Below are 19,920 nucleotides of genomic sequence, written 5' to 3' on the forward strand. Positions count from 1 at the left end.
TTGCCTTTTCATTCTCTCAACATGTACATGAATGTTCCCAGCAGCTTTACTTGTAATAACCAAAAACTAGAAACAATATAAATGTTCATTAACAGGTAAGTGGGTAAACAAATCCTACGTGTCCATCCAATGGAACACTACTAAGCAATAAAAAGTAATAAACTACTAATATATACAATATTGATGAATATCAAAATAATAATGCTGAGTGAAAGAAACCAAACCAAAAATAAGAATACGTAGTGAGGTATCCCTGGGTGGCTCAGTGGTTTAGCACCTGCCTTCGGCTCAGAGCATGATCCTGGAGTCCCGGGATCAAATCCCACATCAGGCTCCCAGCATGGAGTCTGCTTCTCCCTCTGCCTGTGTCTCTGCCTCTCTCTCTCACTCTCTCTATCTCTTGAATAAATAAAATCTTTAAAAAAATGAATATGTAGTGAATGATTCTATTTATATAAATAAATTGTCTAAAAGTCAAACTAGTCTGGGGCACCTGTGTGACTCAGTTGGCTGAGTGTTTGACTCCTGATTTTAGCACATGTCATCATCTCAGGGTTGTAGGATCAAGCCCATGTTGAACTCCACACTCAGTGCAGAATCTGTTTGAGATTCTCTCTCTCTCCCTCTGCTCCTCCCCCATTCTCCCTCTCCTAATTAATTAACAAATTAATTAATTAAAATTCAAACTAGTCTATGGTGACAGAAAACAGATCAGTGGTTGTTTGGGGGCATCCCGGAATGGATGAGGGGCAGGAAGGGACTCTCTCTGGAGGGATCATAAAGGGGCATAAAAAACTTTTGGAAGGGATATAAATGTTGATTATCACAATTGTGGTGATGGTTTTACAGGTTGTTCATATATAAAAACCTATCAGAAAAAAAATAAAATAAATAAAAACCTATCAGATGGTACAAGTTAAATATGTATGTCAGTTATATCTCAATAAATATTAAGAATGCAATTTGGGAAATGTGACAATATAGATAATTACAGATTGATACAAATGCTCAGAGAAATATCTAATTTTAACTCAGGGTTCAGGGGAGGCTTCCAGAAAGAATGGCATCCAAGTTGAGCCTTGCAAAAAGAAGCAGGATAGGAAGGGTGTGTGTGCCACCCCCTTTCACATCCTCACCAACAGACCTTATCATCATTTGCCTCAGGTCACTTCAGAGTCACTTCCAACATAGCTTTCTAGATAGGGAATACTAATAGTATTGGGATGCAGGCAAAATTTATTTACCATCTCTGGGATCACAATTATTCCAGTAAAAAAGAGGTTCAAGGATTTTAGAATATTCTGTTTCAATTCTGCTTCCGCCTTGTCCCATCAGAAAGCTTGAGCTGGTTAACCAGAGGATCTCAGTTGTCCCCAGGAGCTCCTCTTCTCAGTGCCTCACCAGGCTGGGTTTCCCAAAGAAGCCTCAGGCAAGAATTCTCATACAAGGTATTGATGGAGAGTGCCCTCAGGAATCAGGGAGAAGGGTGGCAGGGTAGTGATGCAGGGTGGGGCAGAGAGAGCAGCTGAGGAAGCCAGGCCTCAGCCGGAGCCTTCTTTTAGTCCCATCCCAGGGGAACTCTGCAATAAAAACTGCTCAGCAAAGCTCTTCTCACCTTTGCAGCCTGGGTTAATCAGTCATTGGTTGTGGGCTTCTGGGTGTGTGTTGGGAGAGGCATGGGTCTAACAGGGCAGTAACTTAGCCAGCACTGTGGAAGACAGGAAGGGGATCTCTGAGCTGTTAGCAACCAACATGCAGGGAAGCTACGTGGGGCTGGAGACCAACCTGGAAAGAGGCATCTGGGCTGAACATCCAGCTGTAACCACAGTAACTCACTCTGTTCCCCTTGCTTCTCATATTCTGATCATTAGGCTTTACAACAGTGATCCTAAACTTAAATGCCTGCAGGAAGAGGCATGAGAATGAATGTCTATAGGTACAGAGGAATATTTCTTTACCTTAAGAAATAAAAAAGAAAAAAAATATATATAAGCAAATGCAATAATAGATACAACTCAGGTGATCCTGGCATCAGGGAGAGACTAAGAAGAGTTGGAAACTGGCTAGCTGGGGAACAAACTCAGCACTGGCCTATCTTCACACAGGAATATTGATCTACCATTGTGAAGTCTTTCAAATGCTTAAGAAAAGTCACCAATCTCAATTTTAATGTAAAAGTTCACTAAATTATCACTGTTGGCCTCAATTAAAATAATAAGCATTTAGAAAAAAAAAACTTCACAGGTTAGAGGTGGCCCATGGGTTATCAATATGTAATTTCAACTTTAGGAAAATAATAAAAACATACTTACTCTCCACAAAACCTTTCCTACATTTTTGGAGTCCAAAAGCAGTAAATAGGCAGCAGTAGGCCATTTTTATTCCACCATATTATAGAAATCTAACAATCAAATGGAATATGTAACACACAATGAAGATAAGACCCAAAACATACCAGAAAAGATATGCTCACCCAAGGGAATTTCAGAGCCATGCAACCTAACTTTTTGGGTGGGGAAACAAGACTTCTTTGAGAATCTGATTAAAACCATAGACTCTTTTCTCAAAAACACGTATGCATAACATCTGTAAGTGCACACACACAAATTTACATGCAATTCCTAAGGGTTCATATGTCCTTTGAAGTTCATTGGTAGACTCCAGCCTAAGAGCTCCAAACATGACATGGGGCGGGTAGGAGGAGGGAAGGGATAAGATAGAAAAGACAAAGAAAGATAAAGACGCATCACACAGAATCACACAGAGGAAAGGAAGTGCAGTTCTTCCTCTTCTTTAAAAAAAGAGATTGAACAGCTGGTATCAAAAAGCTTCCAGAAATGTGAGTCGCCTCTGAGGACAGGTCACAAAGGGTGAAGATACTGAGGAGTGCAGATGTTCAAGCACAGTGGATGGTGTACTCAGGTGAGGCCTGGGGAGGAGGACTCCAGGGCGGCCCACCTCTCCAACCTCAGGGGTAAAGAAAGGATATGCCAGGTTGGCACTGTAGATGTGTCTGGTGGGGGAGAGGGAGGGTGAGTGCCCACTTCCTTGTGAAGGTGCTAATTTGATATCTGGTGTTTAATTTCAAAAGTTAAGTAAGTCATTTTAAATAAACTCTTTGTTAAGAGAGACTGTTAGGAGAGAGGGGTCAGGGCCAGCCTCCGCCAAGTCTGTGGTGTCTCACTGGCAGGATACTCGGATATAGTCATGGCTACCCAGCAAGAGTCACTAGTCAGCAGAGAAGAGAGGGTGCCACTAAGCCTGAGTCCAAAATTGAGAACCTGTGTGCACCCTCCCTGGAGGCAGAGCAGTGAAGCACATCCTGATACGCACTCTGCCATTCATGGGCCTTGACTTGATTTTTCTTCGGTTCATCACCACAGAAAAATGGCTATCTATTATCTGGAAAGCATTGAGCCCAGGGGTAAAAGAAGACTGTCTTCCTCCATGCCAAGGAATGTGCTAAAGCTTCTCTGAATGTGCTGAGAAAGCCATCGTGTTACCTGGCTACTCTGCAAACAGGCTGCTGCCAGAGATGCTGGAGGAAGTATCCACCTGGTTCAGGTAATCTCATGCCACTCCCTTCCCTTTAAGACGTGTGAAGTAAAGTTCTCTCTTTTTTTTATTTTTAGAAAGCCAGAGAATCTTCATCACTATTTGGTGTATCCTCACCGAGACCCAAACATATAGATTTCCTTGGGTTCTCTAATTGTGGAAGCAATTTTAAACTCTGTCGACATCAGCCTTATTAACCCACATGGTGTTAATTTGCAGTTCCCTACTTAGCGTCTGTGTTTGCTTTGCATTAAACAGGAGTTGATACCTTATTCTGAATCTTACCACCGTCCGCTCTGAAGACACACTTTCTACCAGTGGCAACCTGCGTGGTATGTAGATGAGCTGGTGGAGATGAATTGAAATCCCTCAGGAGGTGGAATAATGTAGTTTACAGGAAGCCCACATCCTACACATCTGCCTGTATCCAGAGGGCCGGAGCCATTACAGAACACACAATTCACACTGTGTTTCAATATTGCCGTGCTTCTAGATTGCTTCCCAGTAAATCCAACTCCTGACAGTCACCTGTAATTGATTACCCTGCCTTGTCCAGCAGCTTCTATTGTTTTTATTTATAATGAAACAAAACTTGATTCTCAGCAACCTCCCCGGGGTCTCTTGGAGGCTATTTCATAAAATTAAAGTGTTTCTCCTATAAAAAACTTTCTCCCCCAAAGTATGAGGATTTGAATCAAGCCCAGCTTGGTAACTGACTGGGAGGGATTTGGCTACACGCATTCTGATTGCTTAGTGAGGCCGAGAAGATAAACTCACATTTCTTGAGCATTTACTATGCACAATTCCCTGCGTGCAGCTTTACATATCTGAAATTTTGCTCATTTTCATCCTCATAACCAAGAAAGGTGCTCTTATCAACATCTTGCAACACAGGAAAACTCACATTATCTTATCATCAACGTCATTAGAAAGAACAGAAGTTTAGGGGTAGGCTTAAACCTTTGCTTTGCTTCTTACTAAGGCTGAGAGTCCATTTCCTTATGCGTAAGGCAGGAAAAAAGAATATGCATCATCGTAAGATTAGTTTAACCTTTGCACACCACCAGGTACATAGAGGCAGTCCCCTTCTCTGAGCTTTCTCTTCCTAAAGATCATGGGCTAGGTTTGTGTGCATGCACACAGTGCATGTGAATTTGAAACCATCATACAAAAAATTCTCAATTGCAACTAGCTGAAAACATAAGGCCTGGGTAGGGTCTTATCCAGTTTTCACTCTCCACTTCCACTCTTGAGAGCACATCCCTCTCCTTATTCTTCTGTATTTCTTACCCTGTGTGTCCATTCTCTCTCCTGGTCATGTTCTTCTACTTCCCCTCCTTTCCCTATCAAAAACTTCTTCCTTCTAGACTGCCAGCCTAATCCTGCTAGCCAGAAATTCTCTGTCCCCAAAGCATCTTGATGACTTCCACAGAAGCACTTCCCAAATCATCACAGCCAGGAGAGGCAATGGCAGTGGACCTTGTAAAAGACTGAACCACAGTTATATAACAAGACTAATGTCAAACTCTTGGTAGCCTTTCTATTTCTGTGAAACCACTTCATTGCCTGCATATCATGGTCCATTTAAAATGGACACTACACTGATTTGAGATGACGGTATATCTACACGATCCCTCCTAGTCCATTCAAAGACCATGAAGACAAGAACAGTACTGATACCCTGAGAGCAGCCGAAATTCACACATGTGACTTCCTTTGGTTCCACTCAATTACCACAATAACCTTGTTTCTCTGAGTATCGACATGCAATTTTCCATGCCTGTTTTCCTTTCTTGGTCTTTGTCTACTTATTGGCTGTAAAAATCAATGTATGTACTCTACTCTTGCACCTCATGAATCTGAGAAAATTGAGGAAACTAACACTTCTGTGGCATAATTCCCTTAAATGCTGAAAGGTCTAGTGACAAAGTACACTGTTTACCATAGCTTTGTTCTCCATGTCATCTCAAATATAGTGGTAATGATTGTAGGGAGCAGGGGCTCCTGGGTGGCTAATTGGTAGCACAGACTCTTGGTTTTGGCTCACGTCATGATCTCGGGGTCATGGGATGGAGCCCCATGTCAGGCTCTGTGATCAGCACCGTCTGCTTGAGAGTCTCTCTCTCTCCCTCCACCCCTCTCCCTTCATGTGCATGTGCTCTCTCTCTAAAAAAAAATAAATAAACCTTTAAAAAAAATAGTAATAGTAATAATGGTGAGGAGCAGATGTGGAGTGCTTTCTGTATGTTAGGCCCTGTGTTGAGTGGTTTCCACACCAACTCTGAGAAGCTGATAATATTATCCTTATTCTATAGATGAGGAAACTGAGACTGGGCAGCCTTGTCAATTATCAGTGGAAAGGGAATGAAATATCTTCTAAGGAGTAGATACGTGAGGTATTACTGTAGAAGGATCATGGACCTCAGACCAGATAATCCTGAGTTTAAGTCCCAGGTTCTCAATTGAATACCCGAGGAAAGCTGCTTCACTTCATACGCCTCAGTTTTTTTCTCATCTCTAAAATGGGAATAATAAACCTTATCATACAGGGACTATTGTAGAAGTTGTTGTGGGAGTAAGCTAATATAGAAAATAGAGTCTGAACCATAATGAAACCTCTGCAGGTGTTTATTACCTTCCCTCCCTTATGATTGTTATGTTATCATATAACCCAGCCAGCAGGCCTTCCCTGTAACACTCCTTGCCATGGGCTAACCAATTTTGAAAATATGTATTTATGACCCAGACACATTTTAGGGACATAGTCTCAAGGAGATCTATCTCAGTCTCAAGAAGATCTATCTCAGTTCACAGACCACTGGCCCAAGTAATCATTAAAAGCTAATAAGTGTATGTTTTGTCAATTCTGTTGTCACACATGAGCACTAAGTCTTTGCCCTACAAATCTTCTTGCAACATTTTTTTCTAACTCATTACATATCTCTGCAATGAATTTTTAACTCACTTCTGTTGTATTTTTTGCCCTATAATCCATCTCCCCCGTACTGATTCTGCCCTTCTACATGAGCCTGCCATGCCACACATGTTCTGCTTGGACAGAATCAGGATGTCCCAGGCAAATTCACACCCATGAAAAGCATGGTTTAAAATAGGGATGCTGACACCACCTTAACTCAAACAGCACAAATTCCGGGCTGTAATTTTCTATGCTACTTAATCTCCTGATACAAAAACCTCTGTTGCTCAAGGGAATTCTTCATCCAATGTGGAGGAAAAAAATATTCTCTCAAGGATGTAATAAGTTAACAAACCAAATTAGCATGTAGTAGGGTTTTGCAGCTCTTATTATCCACATTAACCTCAGGGCTCTCCAAGGCTAATGTCTTTAGTTGTGCTGTTTTTTGCTTGCTGTCTCCAGACCACTAACCTTACTTCTCCATGGGGGAATTGAAAGCTGTGCTCTTTGCAAATCTCCCTCTGATTTCCGTTCTTTTTGGTGGAGCTAAGCCTTCAGTTTCCAAGGTCAAATGAGCTAAGCCCCTTCCAAGAGGAGCTTACTTCTGACTGACACAATAAGGGGCTACTCTTTTTAGCAGACCCTTGCTCATGCATCATTAAAGCACTTCCCCGCCTTCTGAAATGCTACTTCCTTCTCTTATGCACGGTTGTGGGCCTCAGAAGAGAGACACGTGGAACGGCAGCGCCACCTGCTGGTTTTCCCTACATAATTTTTGCAGCACTGTTTTGCCTTTTGCATCAGAGAATGATGTTATTCACTCACTTTGGGACTCTATCATCCCCATGCAGGTCAAAAGCTGGAATATATTTAATATCCTTTTTTTAGACCCCACCTAATGAGATGATTTCTCTTTAGGCCTAAATTTTGAGATGGAGGGGGAAATGAGAAAGTCAAAAATTGGAAATATACAAAATGTTTGTTGATTCCCAATGGCATCTTCTCCAGCCCTCTGTGGGCGTTCCTGTTCAACTTGTTATGTGTCATATTGGTTGATCAAGGACCTAGCTGCATAGTTGACACCATGTCATATGGTCAGCTTCTGCCTTTGTATCAGAGTCAAGAAACAATGGCCCAATAAGTGATTTTTACCTGATGCAGAAAAGCCTGTTTTCCCTTAAGTTGCAGGGAAACTGCCTAACAAATATAATCATAGCAAAAATACCTCAAAATAGAAATTATATATGATACTGTGGATGACTTAGTGATCAATCAGACCAGTTGGCTGGTGCTACCAAGGAGGCTAAGGTCATGAATCTAACCCCAAGGGCATTTTAAAAAAAAACTGTTCCATAGGGAGGGAAAACTGAAATTTAGGAATCCAAGATGCCTGCATGTACATAAGTTGTTCCGCTTCATTCTAGCAACTTACCAATACCATAACCTCCATCAGGGACAAAAATAAAGACTGAATATCAGCTATAGTAAAGTTATAATGTGCCTTTCCCTGAAGAGAAATTCCAATGCATACCAAAACCCACAATGAGGCCACTTTGCCCTACTCACCTCTCCAGCGGACCACATTATATGATTTTCATATCCAGAAAAATAAAGATAAAGGTGTTTCACATTCTCAAGGTTTTGAAGGGACTTATTGTTCCTAGGAGACTATAAGTCAACTATTTTCTTGTAGACAATATATACAAACCACTTAGAATCAGAATTTCCCCCACCACAGCATTGAAATCGTTCTTTCAAGATCACTAAGGACCTCCACTTGTCAAATCAATGGTCAGTTTTCTGTCCTCACAAAGGCAAAGAGGAGAAATGGTCTCCCAAGGCCACAGTGAACTACACCAGAACTAGGTCTCTCACCTCCCCTGCTTATGAGGGCAGCACACTCTCTGTGACAGCAGGCAGGCTTTGTGGCCATCTCACTGAACTCTTTGTTACATTTTAGATATATATTTTTATTTCTTTTTATACTGCAAAGTAATACATGCTTAAATGTTAAAATAGCACTCAGTAAAGAAAGAGGACAAAAAAAAAAATCACCCATAATCCCACTACTCAGAGATGACCACTGTTAACATTTTGGTGTTGGCGTGTATGTGTGTGTGTGACAGAGAAAAAGTATTTTCTGTTTTTCTATTTGGGATTTTCTTCATATGTTCAGAATACAGATACATATATATATATTCATATAATATATATTATTCTACATATCAGTATGGAGAAAATCTCTTAATCTTAACAGCTAACACTACAATGAATGTTAAGGAAAAAAGATTTAAAAAAAAAAACTTTGGGGCACCTGGGTGGTTCAGTTGATTTATCTGATTCAACAATCAGATAAATAAATAAATATTTAATAAATATTTAACTCTATTTTGAGGTATTTTTGCCATGATGTTTTGGCTCAAGTCATGATCTCAGGGTCAGGGGATAGAGCCTCTTGTTATGTGGGGCTCAGCACTCAAGGGGACTCTGCTGGAGATTCTCTCTCCGTCTCTCTCTCTCTGCCCTTCCCCCAACTCACATGCACACACATGCCCTCTGTTTCTGTCTCTGTCTCTCTCTCTCAAATAAATAAATGAATCTTTAAAAAACAAAACAAAACAAAAAAATCTTTGTTAAGTGGTTGGTTAGGAAGAGGCCCCCACCTCTCCCTACTTAAACTAAGGGTTAGCTGGCATGGAGATTTAGAGGAGGAAGAAAAGTTTTATGACAGAAGGAGGAATGTGGAACTTCTGAGGCAGTTCAGGAGGTAGGCAACGGCAGGAAAAGGCAGAGAGCGGGAAGACAGGGTAAGGGGTGAGGACAGAAAGCTATGCCATACAACATGATCAACCAAAACCATCCCTCAAAGTCCAGTAAAACTCTCTGGCACTTGCATGAGTTTGGGGATGAAACTGGATTAAGGATATGAGGTTTCATGTAGAATAAGGCAGCATGCAAAAGAACCTAGAGGACTGAGGTTGGGAAAACAGATAACTGCTAAGGCAGAGCAGAAATTCCTAAGAGGGCTTAGAACTTCTGCAGTCCATGGTGCGTGCCTGCGCATGTGTACACAGAACAAAGATGCTGCATTTGGGGTTTCCCAAATATTGATGATAGTGGTGGTGATAGTAGTAGTAGGTGTGTGTGTGTGTTTTTTCATCACTATTTTTAATAAAGTGCTATATTTATAATATTATTTCTATACAAGTCACTGGAAAAGAACAAAAAGGGATAATTTGGAGTAAAATACAGAAAAAAATAAAAAGTGGATCAACAGTTAAACTAAACATTTATCAGAATGAGATATCTTCAATCCTGTATAGGAAAAAAACAGTGTAATGTTTTCTTATCTTGGCCCCCACGTGCACACACTGCGTAGGTCTGCCGAGTAATATCTATTTCTATGCCTTTCCAAACTTACAAAGCTCAGGGCCCTTTTTTTATTTTACTTAAAGTAAGACTTTTTCCAAATAAGGTAGCTTTTCATAAAACTATTCGTCCTCCTACATCTATGTTCCCAGTGTCAGCAAGCCATAGAGGCTGCTATTTTCCAGAGCTGTCATTGTATTCTGTAACAAAGCACCCTTCCTTCAGCTGAGCTGAACACTAGAAATGCTTTCAAACTAAAGTTTTCAAAGAATCTAGGCATTTTTTACCTTTAGCTGTGGGGTCTGACTTAAGCAATTTTCATTCCTCCTCTTGATTGAAGCTCATTTTAAGCTTAAAGAACAGTAACTGCAATCCCAATTCTCCTTCAAGGATTCTAGAAATGATAAAAACAGTATCACTTGATTCTTGGGGTAATAATCCATGATATATCAGGACATGAACGGATACAGAGGCATCTGAGAGCCAAGTAAACCAGTGACCATGCAACAGTCACCTGGGTAAGCAGTAGAAATCCTATGGTCTTCTATCAAAAGATCGCTGATTATATCCAGGATGCTTTAGAAAGTGATTCTGCGGGCAGTAGTAACCAGATCTGGAAGTGACAGCCTCTGAACCCACTGGCAATGATGTAGAGCAAACTGTCACAGAGGCTTCATAATCTCTTGCTTGCTTTCTCCTGAACCTGACCCTGAGATAGTTCCTACAGCTCAAAATGCCGTATCAAATCTCTAAGAGCTATTCATGGTGGAGTTTTTTGTATGTATATTTAACTCTATAACAAAAACTTACAACTTGATGTACTAGACACTGTGTTATGCATTAGAGATTTAAATAAAAGAAGCATGAATAATATATCCTCAAGTAACTCACAGCTCAGGCATCACCTCTCATGGGAAGTCTTCCTCAATCTACACCCTGTGATAGCAGAATTCTAAGCTGGTCTCCAAAATCCCTGCCCACCGTCCCTAAATCTGAAAGAGCCCCTCCCCTTTAATATGGGCAGGACACACTCATGGATCATGATTATGACCACATGTCACTCCTGTGAATAGGATATATTACCTGGCAAAGGTTAGGGGACTTTGCAGATGTAATTAAAGTCCCAAATCAGATGACTATGAATTAATCAAAAGGGAGATTACCCTAGGTGAGCCTGACTTAATCAGATGCAATTTCTTAAAACGAGTAATTTAGCCCTTTCTGAAAGGAGAGATGCTTCTATGAGGCTTGAAAAAGTAGGCTTCCATGTTGTTAGAGGGCCAGAGGCAATGAAATGTGTCTCTGGGAGCTGCTCTCAACAACTAGCAAGAAAATAGACCTGAGTCATACAAACATAAGAAACTAAACTCTGACAATAAGCATGTGAACCTGAAAGTGGACTCTGAGCTCCAGAAAGGAACACAACCCATCAAACATGTCGACTGCAGACTCGGGAGACCCTGAGCAAAGGATCTAGTTAAATCATGTCGAGACTTCTGGGCAACAAAAATTTTAAACCATTATGTTTCTAGTAACTTATGACACAAAACCAGAAAACTAGCACAATGCTCAACTCCAACCTAAAAGTATACTTTGAACAGGAACAAAAACGAAGAAAGATATGGCCATGGTGAACAAAAAAGCAGTACACATTAGAGGAAAATGTGCTCACTAGTTATCAAGAGATCTTGGTTCTTCTTTTTTTTTAAGATTTTATTTATTTACTTGAGAGAGTTGGAGAGCACAAGCAGGGGGAGGTGCAAAGGCAGAGGGAGAAGCAGACCTCCCGCTGAGCAGGTAGCCTGATGCAGGGCTCGATCCCAGGACTCTGAGATAATGACCAGAGCTGAAGACAGACACTTAACCAACTGAGCCACCCAGGCATCCTGGAAGATCTTGGTTCTGACCCTGGTTCTCCACTAATTCAAAGTATGATATTGAACAAACTAAATCACCTTATTTCCCTGGGTCCCATCTAGTTTACTCACACTTAAAATGAAGGAGTTGAACTGAATTAACTCTGAGATACCTCCAATCTCCAATGTTCTGATCCAGGCCTATGAAACTAGTTCCCCATAGCATGGACCACTCACCACACCAAATGGTAGCTCATCATTAGCTTCTCTGAACCCATGCAGATGAACCCATTGAGAAATAAGCACCCATGCAGGATGAGCTTTTTTAGAAGAGAAGGGGGGAAATTTGCTCTCTTTCTCCAAATTTCCAAAGCCTAGAAAGACTCAGATCATAAAACTATAGTAGACATCAAAACCTCAAAAGACAAACCTTTTTAGGCTTCTGTGGACCTCTTCTGGAATCAGGAGCAACTGTACATAACCTTCCCACAATTATCGCTTCTAGGTCTCAAATCATAGAATAGCTCCTATTTACTGAGCACTTGATGTTAAGGCACTATCACAAGTGGCTTTATACACATTACCTGCCTGGGAAGATCAATCATTTATTGCAGGTCACACAATTAGTAAGTGAGGGTGAGAATCCTAACACAGGTTCATCTCAGGCTAAAGCTTGTGCTTCTCCCCCTGTGTGATCCTTGTGTGGTATCATGGCACTTCTTTATATGTCCTCATCCACTCACTAAACACTTGTAACCCCTCATTCATATCTCACACCAGAGGATGTCCATTCATCTCGGCTTGCCTGGGACCAAGAGGTTTCCCAGGATAGTGGACTTTGAGTCCTAAAATTAGGAAAACCCCAGGCAAACTGGGATGAGTCAGTCACTCTAGCATGGGTGCATAGGGCTGAGGATGCACCCCTCAAGCTCAGGAGACATAGACATAAAGCAACTTATTGAATGCAAAGCCTTCTCTGAGTGTCCTTTTATTTCACTTCTTGGATACAATCCTCTGGGTGGGACCCTCAGACAGTCCATCTGTGCAATCTCTTCAAAGAGCCATGCCTGAGACTCGAAGTTACAGACCTACCTGTCTTCTGGAAAGTCTCCCCAGACCTGGATGCCAGGTTTTCTTAGTCATCTGCAGGCCTGCAGTCATTCAACCTAATATTCTACCTGAGGTACTAGAGCACCTGAAGCTTCACTGTTTTCCCTTTAGCCACTAGTACTCTCTGATTCATCCAGTACCTAAATCTCCAGGGGACAAATGAAGACTTTTCATAGAGTTGTCGCTCTGTTGTCACACTCTAATCCCAAACCCATTAAATCTCTTATCCACCTAATGGCAATATCTCAACTCTGATACTGGGCTCTTGGACTTCTCTTGGCACTTCATAAGCCCATATGCTTGGGGGAAAATAAAAGTAGGTAAGGCTGTTGACAGAGAGAATATTTAACCTAAAATTTATATTCTTAGTCATGTAAAACCTGATCCTGGTCTTTCTGCTTCTATCTTGACCATAGGAGTCCAGTGTTCAGATGAGCTAGACTTTGGGGCCTTAGGCCACAGTGAACTCTAAGGCTGGCATCGCCCAGTGATCTAGACCCATTTCCAGTTTCAGGAGCAGCCTCTCCAAGCAGCTAAACCTATTGATCACTTTTTTAAAAATTATTATTTAAATTCAATTAGCCAACATATAGTACATCATTAGTCACAGATAGTGTTCAACAATTTATCAGTTGTGTATAATAGCCAGTGCTCAACACATCACATGCCCTGCCCATCACCCAATCACCCTATTCTCCCACCCACTCCCCTCAAGCACCCCTCAGTTTGTTTCCTATAGTTAAGAGGCTCTCATGGTTTTTCTCCCTCTCTGATGACCTCTCATTCAGTTTTCCTCCCTTCCCCTGATCCTCTATGCTACTTCCTATATTCCACATATGAGTGAAACCATAAAATTGTCTTTCTCTGATTGACTGAAATCACTCAGTATAATTCCCTCCAGTTCCATTCATGTTAATGCAAATGGTAAGTATTCATTCTTTCTAATGGCTGAATAATATTTCATTGTATATATATACACCACATATATACCATTATTTATCCATTCATCTGTTGATGACATCTTGGGCTCTTTCCACAGTTTGGCTATTATGGACATGGCTACTATAAACATTGGGAAGCAGGTACCCCTTCAGATCACTACATTTGTTTCTTTGGGATAAATGCCTAGTAGTCCAATTGCTGAGTCATAGGGTAACTCTATTTCTAACTTCTTGAGGAACCTCCATACTGTTTTCCAGAGTGGCTGTACCAGCTTGCATTCCCACCAACAGTGCAAGAGAGTTCCCCTTTCTCCACATCCTCGTTTCTTGTCTTGTTAACTTTAGCCATTCTGACTGGTGTAAAGTGGTATCTCATTGTAGTTTTCATCTGTATTTCCCTGATGGCAAGTGATGTGGAGTATTTTTTTCAAGTGTCTGTTGGCCATGTGTATGTCTTATTTGGAGAAATGTCTCTTCATGTCTTCTGCCCATTTCTTGAGTGGATTATTCGTTTTTTGGTTGTTGAGTTAGTAAGTTCTTTGTAGATCTTGAATACTAGCTCTTTATCTAATATGTCATTTGCAAATATCTTCTCCCAGCCTGTAGGTTATATTTTAGTTTTGTTGACTGTTTCTTTTGCTGTGCAGAAGCTTTTTATCTTGATGAAGTCCCAATAGTTCATTTTTGCTTTTTTTTTAAGATTTTATTTATTTATTCATGAGAGACAGACAGAGAGAGAGAGGCAGAGACACAGGCAGAGGGAGAAGCAGGCTCCAGGGAGCCCGACGTGGGACTCAATCCCGGGTCTCCAGGATCAGGCCCTGGGCTGAAGGCGGCGCTAAACCACTGAGCCACCCGGGCTGCCCACATTTTTACCTTTGTTTCTCTTGCTTTTGGGTACGTGTCTAGCAAGAAGTTGCTGCAGCCAAGGTCAGAGAGGTTGCTGCCTATGTTCTCCTCTAGGGTTTTGATGGATTCTTGTCCCACATTTAGGTCTTTTATCCATCTTTGTGTATGGTGTTCATTAAGCAGTTCATTAACCAGTTTCATTCTTCTACGTGTGGCTGTCCAATTTTCCCAGCACCATTTATTGGAGACTGTCTTTTTTCTATCGAATATTCTTTCCTGCTTTGTCAAAGAGTAGTAGACCATAGAGTTAAGGGTCCATTTCTGGATTCTCTCTTGATCACTTTTTATCAGAAAGAAGACCTAAATGTGCACAGTGCCAAAACCAAGATGCCACTTTTGGCCTGGATGTTTGAGCAACTAAACAAATGTTGCCAAAAGTTCTGTTTACCAGATGATCCCATCTGGGAGCTGAGGATCCATTCTTGAATACTCATATCCTGAGGCCTGCCCTGTTCAAAATGATACAAGATACAGCAGCCACAAAGGAGTAATGCAACACCATGCACTCTGAATGATGGATGCCTTCTGCCTCCACAAACCTATGCCAAGGCCATCACTTCCTGGTGTTAAGGTCTCTAATAGATAGCACCCCCTTTCCTCATTTGAGCATTAAATAAATTTAAAGATAAAGCCATAAAATGGCAAATTGAAGCTCAAAATATTTCCTTTATTACCAACAGAAATTAAACTTGCACACCTCTCCCAAAAGAACTGAATACTTTTCCCGGAAAAAAGTGGAGAATTAATATTCTCTGCAGCCATGCTTTGCAAGGTCAGGGGGCAGGAAGAGGGGGGAGCTGGACTGCTTGCATCCCATTCGTTCTGCACAATTTTACCAATTAGTTAAATCACTTCCCTCCCACATCTCTTATGAATAAAGGAGATGAAAGGTGAGCAGGAATCAGACTAATTGATTTCTGTCCACTTGAAGAGAACACCATGGATGGCTACTAAGTTTAGCCCCAGGTAAGAAGTGCCCTTGTTTCACCAAGGTAAGAACACTAAACATGATTTTCAATGTATACCAGAAAGAAAGAAAAAAAAAAGCCAATCTGAAGTGGGTGGTAGAAACTGTAAGTGCTCTAGGATGAAAAAGAAGCACAGGGAAAGGGACAGTAGCAACACGGAGACACTGCAAGTGTAATATGAGGGATGACAATAACTCGGAGAGCAGAAAAAGGAAGGGATGATACTCTTGATAAAGGAAAAAGCCAACCAACATGGAACAGCGTAACAGGAAGCACAGTCCAGATTCAGCCAGGTGACAGAGGGAATATAAGGCCTCTGCCACCACCTGAGCAGCTAGGGGCTTAACACTAGAAGCCTTAGAAGTTCATTAACCAGAAATAATAGGCTTAAACTGTGTGAATGCTTTGATGGGAATGGTTTCAATGATTTGGTGTGAATGGTTTGAATTTGAAAACCAAAGGGTTGAATCTGGAAATCAAAATTCCAACTATTTAAAACATTTGGTTAAGTATAAGCATACTTTGTATCATATATAGAGTTTCCACGTCTATGTAAATCAAAATTGTGACTCTCTCTGCAAAAAGCAAAAAACCGTTAGGAAAAACATTTGTTTTCCGAGCACCTGGGTGGCTCGGTCAGTTAAGTGTCTGACTCTTGGTTTTCAGCACAGGTCATGATCTCAGGGTCATGAGATCCAGCCCTGCATTAGGCTCCACACTTAGCATGGAGTCTACTTAAGACTCTCTCACCCTCTGCACTACAGATAAAGATGTAGTGAAATGCCAGGGCACCTGCACCCCAATGTTTATAGCAGCAATGTCCACAGTAGCTAAACTGTGGAAGGAGCCTCGATGTCTTTCGACAAATGAATAGATAAAAAAGATGTGGCCTATATATACAACGGAATATTACTCAGCCATTAGAAAGGACAAATACCCACCTTTTGCTTCGATGTGGATGCAACTGGAGGATATTATGCTGAGTGAAAGAAGTCAATCGGAGAAGGACAATCATCACATGATTTCACTCATATGGGGAATATAAGACATAGTGAAAAGGATTATCGGGGAAAGGAGGGAAAATGAGTGGGAAAAATTACAGAGGGTGACAAAACATGTGAGACTCCTAACTCTGCAGACACCATGGAAGACACTCTCTGGGTACAGGGCTTTCAAGACTCCTTCAGAAGATCCTTAAGGGTTGGCCAAAATCTCCCAGACATAGCTTACAGGGTCAAAATTTCAAATTTACCCTGAAGCATGAACCATTTTTAAAATTCTACCTTTTTTAGACAGTCCTATGGGAACTTTTTTCAATTGCACTATCTCTACACCTCCCTTTTAGCTGAGATGATACTGTGAGAGAGAAAAATTAGTCCTCAGAAGTCTTAACTGCTCCTGCCATCCACAGTGTATGTATACCCTCCTCCAATACAGGTAGGGATACAAAATATTCCATTTCTTCATTTCTATCCTTCACAACCTACCTCAGAGAGGTTTGCCTTCAGTCTAACCTAACTGATGATCAAGGTTAATTGCATTGGACATTTTTAACTCTTATTGTACAATGTATAATGAAGGCTTTTTCCCCATAAAAGAACCTGAGGCCCTGGAAAGCAGAGAAGAGGAAGATTTCCATAAAGAGCTTTCCAGAATCTCAGGCATTATCCCAAGGACAATAAGATCCTGACCCCCACCTCTAACCTCCATCACTCCTGTCATACACACAGCTTTACATGCACCTGTTCCTTCTGGGCCAGTCCAGCTGTGTCATCTCGAAGCCATGCTTCTTTCTTCTGACCCAGAATAGGAATGCTTGCCTCCAATATGGAAACTGCATCCCACCAGAGCTGCAAGACATTCCTGGACCCATTGCTTTTATCCTCTCTTTATGGTCCACATAAATGCCTGAGAAAACCTCTGCCCTGCTGTGCTGTACTGAGCAATGGAGTCTCAGCCTTGTCTGTTGAAAGTGAGGCCATAGAATGTGGGGGAGAGGATGAGGAGGATGTGCTCCGCACACCCTCTCCAGGTTACTACAGAGAACCCTGTAGGGACAGCTGCATTCATTTATGCAATCAACAATTCTAGCAAAGCGCTTAGCTAGATGGGGCATAAAATACGACATCCACCTTCAAGACGTTGGATACTAGACTGTTAATATTAGGAGGCCCTTAGAGGCCATCTGCTCAAATTCTTACCTATGCAGAAATCATCTTTCCAACATGCCTGACAAGTGTTGGAATAGAGGCAGCCCATTTCCACTGTTGACATCCAGTTCTCAGAAATTATTTTTCTGCAGTAAACTAAAATCTGCCCATATGCCAGTCTATTTCTAATGTCTAGAGAGAAACCTTATACTCCATGGAAAATCCTTCAAATGTTTGTACGATTCCTCATTGACTATTCCTTTTTTTTTAAGATTTTATTTATTTATTCATAGAGAGAGAGAGGCAGAGGGAGAAGCAGGCTCCATGCAGGGAGCCTGATGTGGGACTCGATCCCAGGTCACCAGGATCACACCCCAGGCTGCCGGCAGCGCCAAACCGCTCCGCCATCAGGGCTGCCCTCATTGACTATTCCTAAAGGCAACATTCACCTGCTGGTCAGTTCACTCATTCCTTACCAAGAACTATTTCTGAGGCCTTTTCCATCCCAGCTGCAGTCCTGGGGACATGCTCTGGTGTTTCAGAGCAAATAAGACATATGATGACCAGGTCTATAGATGATGCTCCAGAGTGGGGTACGCAATCATCCCAGTGCCCAAATGGGTTTCTGCTGGCCCTGAGCTGCTACTGTGCTTTTTTCTTTGTGGCTAAAGGAGGCAAGGACATAAATGGCTAAGAGAGGCAGGGTTGTGTATACCGGATCAGATAACACAGAACTCTGGACTCAGACTGACCAGAGTTCTAAGAACAACTCTGTTAGTTACTAGCTGTGTGACCTTGAACAATTTTTAGAACCTCTCTAGTCCAGATTAATCAGGTGTGAAATTGACACGATAATGCCTTCCTTATCAGGTTACTGTGAAAATTATATGAGATACTACATGCAAAAAGCATTGCACAAATTAAGAGAGCAATTATTGGGAGCTATTATTATTGTCAGTACAACACAAGTGTCCAGAAGTCAGATGAGACTGGAAAACAAAGGTCTGTCCTGCTCTTTAGGATTTGCTATTGGTCTCTTCTTTCCAGTAGAGTCTTACCCACTTGCTTTGAAAACTGTTCCTTCTGTTCCCCTGCTGGTGAAAAGGGGAAATAAACATCATTCATCTGGTGGTTTGATTTATAGCCTTAAGAGAACTCAGTACCTGCCTGGGATCAGTTTGCTTCCTTTTTTTTTTTTTTTAAGATTTTATTTATTTACTCATGAGAGACACACAGAGAGACAGGCAGAGACATAGGCAGAGGGAGAAGCAGGCTCCATGCAAGGAGCCCGATGTGGGACTCGATCTCCGATCTCCAGGATCATGCCCTGGGCCGAAGGCAGGTGCTAAACCACTGAGCCACCCAGGGATCCCTGAGTCTGCTTACTTTGCAAGTTAGAGATTCCCTCTGTCTACTGGCATCCAGGCTGCACTCACATGGAGCATCGTGTCTGATGCTGAGAGTAGGGGACCAATCCCTAATGTTCCACCTCCAGCTGTTCCATATCCATATATGTGTCCTATTCACAGATGTTGTCACATCATAGTCTAGGCCAATGGTATCAATGGAATTCCCACACTTCTCTTTAGCCACTTACCCCTAGTCTACAAGCTTACAAGCTTCTACTAAACACTCAAATATCAGAGGTGGTGCTAGATACTGTTTCCTGGAATTGATGGCAGTCACCAAGATAGTGGGAAACCTCATAGCTAGGTTGTCCTGAAGTGACCCATTCCCTGAGACTTTGTGCCCCTCCCCTAAATTTGGGGGCAAGATGCAAAAAGGCCAAGAAACACAAGTGACTGCTACAGGTCCCTTGTATCTGTCTGTATATCCATCTATCTACCTACCTATCTATCTAGTCACCACCCTAGTAGGAAATTGTTATTCTGCCTATAAATCCCTGAGGAAGAGGTGGGTGCTAGAAGAGAGGTCTTTGGTTGTCTTTAGCAGGACTGACCAGTTTTTCCCTTCGGGTCTCCTCCTTTCAAACCTGGGCACTGTGGAGTTGAGGTGATTCATTCTGTGTCCCCCGCAGGCGGCCATATCCTGCATACCAGATGCTCTGATTACATATTACTATATGCTTGTTTACCTTTTATTTCCCACTCCCTTCATCCACTCCCCAAATCTCAGCTGCACTCT

The sequence above is a fragment of the Nyctereutes procyonoides genome, unplaced genomic scaffold, assembly GCF_905146905.1.
Source record: "Nyctereutes procyonoides isolate TBG_1078 unplaced genomic scaffold, NYPRO_anot_genome, whole genome shotgun sequence".
Classification (NCBI taxonomy): Eukaryota; Metazoa; Chordata; class Mammalia; order Carnivora; family Canidae; genus Nyctereutes; species Nyctereutes procyonoides.